The following is a 6,000-nucleotide window of genomic DNA, read 5'->3' on the forward strand; positions in this document are numbered from 1 at the left end:
GGCTCAGTGTTGAGATCATCACACTTTTCTGAAATACTTTAAAAGTCTGGATTTCATGTTCCAGCTTTGAAAAATTCTTGAAGGAATTTAAGCAAGAAATTAGTCTGATCAGATTTGAATTTTGAAAGATCACTCGAATGGCAATATAGGAAATGGACTAATAGGAGGCAATGGTGGAAACAGAACAAGCATTAAAAAGCTGTTAGGTTATCTATATGCTTGAAATAAAGGTGGCTCAGTAGTGGTGAAGAGTACAGGATACACGATAGTTCAATTTAGAAAGTAGGTAATGGTGACCAATAGGATTTCAAGAGTGAGAACTAGAAACTGAGAGGAGACACTGACATTTCTGGCTCAGTTTAAGTATATATTAGCTCCACTAACTCAAAGACAAAGTACAGGTTCTGGTTCAAGATGTTGATGTAGAAGATCCTGAACTCACCTCATCCCATGAGCACACTGGATCTGTAGCTACATATCGAAAAACTTCCACTGAAAGAAAATGAAAAACTACCTGAGCAACCCCTATACACTGGGCAAATTTAAAAAAAAAAATGCAGGTAAGAGAGGCTGAGACAGTCTCACCATAAACTCCATACTGAGGGTGGTGACCCACAATCAGGAGAGAACTCAAAACCCAGAGCTTCTCCCTGTGGAGGAAAGGGTTTGAGCTCCACATCAGGCACCCCAACTCTTAAAGTCTTCATCTGAGAGATAAACTCCAAAACATCTAGCTTTTAAAATCAATGGGGCTCACATCCATGAGACCCATGAGTCTATAGCAAACCGAGAAACAGCCCATAAAGAGTTTGTGGACTCAAGATTCGTTTGCCTCAGAAACCAGCACAGAGGCAGTCAACTGAGAGGAGCCCAGGCTTTAAGACAAGCAAGTAAGCCTCTTTCACATAAAGTATCAGCCAGAGGGGCAGGCATCCAATTTAATACACATCTAGAGGCCTGATAGGGTACTCTCCAGAGACAGAGGCTGGCGGGCAGCATCTCTGTGCTCTCTCTCTGCCATGCTTCAGCTCACCTTTATCCCTTAGAAAGGAGTGCTTACCCTCTCTGGCACCCTGCCAAGTTTAATTGCCTGGCTCTGGTGGCCAGTGGAGCTCAAGCTTGAGAATCCTAAAAAATAGTAACCAATGGAGAAAGAGTTCTTACATGGCTGCCACCCCCAGAGCACAGCAAGAGGCAGCAGACTGAGACACCCAGTCTTTCTGTGAAAGAGGCCTACCAGCTTATCTTCAAGCTACGGCCTGAGGGATAGGTTTCTAACTAAACAGACATCTAAGAGCTTAATGTAATCTTCTCCAGAAACCTTAGAGGGCAGGCACAATCTTTGTGTTCTCCCTCTGCCACACCCCAAGAGGAGGGCTCTTACATGTGTCTGGTGCCCAGTTTTTATGTCTGGTGCTTTTGTTTTTGTGGTTGCCCCCCAGGGAATGCCCCTTGATGGCCTGGTTCTGATGGCCAGCAGGGCTTGCTTTCCTGAGTTCCATGGGATGGTAATAAACAGAGAGATGGTTCTTGGCAAGCTACCACTCCCAAGACACTGTGCAGACAGCAGACTGAAACACATCCCCAGTCTTTATGTGATAGAGGTCTATTTGCTTCTCCTGGTTCTTCAGCCTGGGGAACAGGCTTCTACTTTGTCACATGTTTAGGGCCTAACAGAGGGGCATTCCAAGGACAGAAGCTGCTGGACTCCATGTTTGTGCTCTCCCTATGCCTTGCTCTAGGCCACTTGTATCTTTTCTAAAGGACCTTGTGTACTCATCTGGCACCCCAATTTTTGCAACTGCCACCCACAAGATGCCTTTAGATTCCAGGACTCCTGTGGCCAGTGAAACTTATGCATACAGTCACATAAGACCATATATATATTTGTGTACTTCAAAAGCTGCTGCCTAAGGGTCTGGCTTCCATCAGCTTGAATCTATGTACTGACTGAGCTATTCCCCTTTAGGACACTGACAGCCTCAACTACTGGGAGTCACTAAGAATAAAATAATCTGCTTGAACAATCAAAAAAGGCAACCAAGAGCCAGGGCAGGGTTGAACGATAAGGTTCATCTCCTACATGAGGACACTCCTTCAAGACTGAGAGAGGTGGGTGTTTTATCTAATACATAGAAACTAACACAGAGGGTCAAGGAAAAAGAAGAAACAGAAAAATGTGTTCTAAAAGGCAGAACACACCTAAGAACAAGTTCTTAATGAAACAAATATAACTGATTTGCCTGATAAAGAATTCAAAATAATGGTCATAAAGATGTTCAACAAACTCAGAAGAATGAACACAGTGAGAATTTCAACAAAGGAATAGAAAATATAAGAAAGTACCAAATAGTAGTCATAGAACAGAAGAATCTAATAAATGAACTGAAAACTACACTAGAAAATTTCAATAGCAGACTACATGAAGCTAAAGAAAGGATCAGTCAACTCAAAGACAGGGCAGTGAAACTATCTAATCAGAGCAGCAAAAGGAAATGATGACAAAAAGTAAAGATAGCTTAAGGGACTTAAAGAACAACATTGAGCATACCAATATTCATATTATAGGGGCCCCAGAAGAGAAGAGAGAAAGGTGTCAGAAAATTTATTTGAAAAAATAATGGCCCCAAACTTCCCTAACCTGGGAAAAGAAACAGACATCTAGATCCAGGAATCCAGAAAATTGCAAGTAAAATGAACCCAAAACAGACCCACACCATGACACATAATTAGAATGTCTAAAGTAAAGACAAAGGGAGAATCTTAAAAGCAGCAAGAGAAAATCAATTTGTTACATAAAGGAAACCCCCCTAAGACTATCAGATTTTTCAGCAGAAACTTTGCGGGCTAGAAGAAAGTGGCACAATATATTCAAACTAAGAATACTCTACCCAGCAAAGTTATCATTCAGAATTGAAGGCAAGATAGCAAAATCTAAAAATGTTCATCATAACTAAACTGTCCTTAAAAGAAATGTTAAGGGGACTTCTTTAAGCTGAAAAGAAAGGGCACTAATTAGTAACAGGAAAAGATATGAAGTAATCTCACTGTAAATATATAGTAAAATTAGAAATAATCTAATGTAAAATGGTGAATTAATCACTTGTAAAGCTAGTATGAAGGTTAGAAGACAAAAGTAATAAAATAACTATAACTACAATAATTAGGAAAGGGATACATAAGATAAAAATATAAAATATGACATCAAGAACATAAAATGAGGCAGGGGGGAGATTAAAATGTAGAGCTTTAGATGCATTTGAACTTAAGTTGTTAAGAACTTAAATTAGACTGTTATAAATGTAAGTTGTTTTATTAAAGCCTCATGGTAACCACAAGGCAAAAACCTACAGTAGCTACACAAAAGAGAAAGCTAAAGACATACAAAACACCACTTCAGAAAGTCATAATATCACAAAGGAAGAGAGCAAGAGAAGAACAGAAGAAATACAAACAGCCAGAAACAATAAAAATGGCAATAAGTACCTATCTATCAATAAGTACTTTAAAATAAATATATTAAATTCTCCACTCAAAAGACATGGAGTGCCTGAAGGGATAAAATAAAAATTTAAAAGAACCATCTGCAGGCTGGCTACAAAAGACACAAGGGCATACACAGTAAAGGGATGGAAAAAGATATTCCATGCAAATGGAAACTAAAAGAAAGCTAGGGTAAGTATACTTATATCAGACAAAATAGACTTTAAAACAAGGACTGTAACAAGAGACAAAGAAGGGCATTACATAATGAAAACAGTTCAATCAACAAGGTAATATAACATTTGTAAATATTCATGTACCCAACATAGGAACACCTAAATATGTGAAGCAAATATTTATAGACCTAAATGAATAAGCCATGCAATACAATAGTAGTATGGGACTTTAAAGCCCCACTTTCATCATTGGATAAATTGTCCCAGTCGGAAGATAAATAAGAAACATCAGCCCTAAACGACACATTAGACCAGATGGACTTAACAGGTATATAAAGAAAATTCTACCCGAAAGATTATAGAGTCTTTTCAAGTGCACATGGAAGATTCTCTAGGATAGATCGTATGGTGGGCCACAAAACAAGTCTTAATAAATTTAAGAAGACTGAAATCATATCAAACATCTGTTTAACCACAATGATATGAAACTAAATATCAATTACTAAAGAATACTGGAAAATTCACAAAGAAGTAGAAATTCAACAATATGCTACTGAATAATCAATGGGTCCAAAAAATAATCAAAAAATACCTTGGGGACTTCCTTGGTGGTGCAGTGGTTAAGAATCTTCCTGCCAGAGCAGGGGACAAGGGAAGATCCCACATGTCACAGAGCAACTAAACCTGTATGCCACAACTACTGAGCCTGCGCTCTAGAGCCCACGAGCCACTACTGAGCCCATGTGCCATAACTACTAATGCCCACATGCCTAAAGCCTGTGCTCCACAACAAGAGAAGCCACCACAATGAGAAGCCGCACACTGCAATGAGGAGTAGTCCCCACTTGCCGCAGCTAGAGAAAGCCTGTACACAGCAATGAAGACACAATGCAGTCAAAAAAAAAACTTGAACAAATGAAAATGGAAATACAACAAACCAAATCTTATGGGATACAGCAAAAGAAGTTCTAAGGGAGAAGTTCATAGCCATAAATACCTACATCAAGAATCAAATATCTCAAATAAAAAAAAAACCTAACTTACTACTCAAGGAACTAGAAAAAAAAACACTTAAAACCCAGCGTTAGCAGAAGGAAGGAAATAAAGATCAGAATAGAAACAAATGGAGACTAAAAAGACAATAGAAAAAAAAATCAATGAAACTAAGAGCAGGTTCTTTGAAGATATAAAAAAAAAAATTACAAATATTTAGCTAGACTCACCAAGAAAAAAGAGGACTCAAAATCAGAAATCAAAGACATTACAATGCATAACACAGAACTATAAAGGATTGCAGGAGACTGCTGTGAAGAAGTACACACCATTGAGTTAGGCAACCTAGAAGAAATGGATAAATTCCTAGAAACATAAAAACTACCAAGACTGAATTGTGAAGAAATAGAAAATCTGAATAGAACAATTACTAGTTAGGAGATTGAATCAGTAATCCAAAACCTCCCAACAAACAAAAGTCAAAGACCAGACAGCTTCATTGGTGAATTCTACCAAATATTTAATGAATACCAATCTTCCTCAAACCCTTCGAAAAAAACAGAAAAGGAAACACTTCCAAACTCTTTTTAGAAGGCTAGCATTACCGTGATACCAAAACCAGACAAGGACACCGCAAGAAAACTACAGACTACAATCACTGATGAACATAGATGCAAAAATCCTCAAAATATCAGCAAACCGAATTCACTATTAAAAGAATCATTCACCATGATCAAGTGCAACTTATTCCAGAGATTCAACGATCGTTGAACATTCACAAATCAATGTAGTACATCATATTAATGAAAAGCATTTGACAAAATTCGACATCCATTTATGATAAAAACTCTTAATAAGGTGGATATAAAGGGAACAAACCACAGCATAAAAGGCCATATATGTACATAGCAATAAGGACATACCTATCAGTTACAAGCCCACAGCTAACATCACACTGGTGAAAACCTGAAACCTTTTCCTCCAAGATCAGGAAAAAACAAGGATGACTACTCCCACCAGTCTTATTCAACATAGTACTGGAAGTCCTAGCCAGAGCAATTAGCAAGAAAAAGAAATAAAAGGCATACAACTCACACAGGAAGAAGTAAAACTGTCACTATTTGCTGATCTTATATATAGAAAATCCAAAAGATTCCACCTCCAAAAAAAATGCAAGAACTAAATAAATTTCAGGATATAAAAATCAGTCTGTAAAAATCTGGTGCATTTCTATACACTAACAATGAACTATCAGAAAGATATTAAGAAAGCAATCCCATTTAAAATATCATTAAAAAGGAAAAAAAACTCAAGAATAAATTTAACCAAGGAGGTGAAAATTTTTACA

This window comes from Tursiops truncatus, chromosome 3 (genome assembly GCF_011762595.2).
Source record: "Tursiops truncatus isolate mTurTru1 chromosome 3, mTurTru1.mat.Y, whole genome shotgun sequence".
NCBI classification, from domain to species: Eukaryota; Metazoa; Chordata; class Mammalia; order Artiodactyla; family Delphinidae; genus Tursiops; species Tursiops truncatus.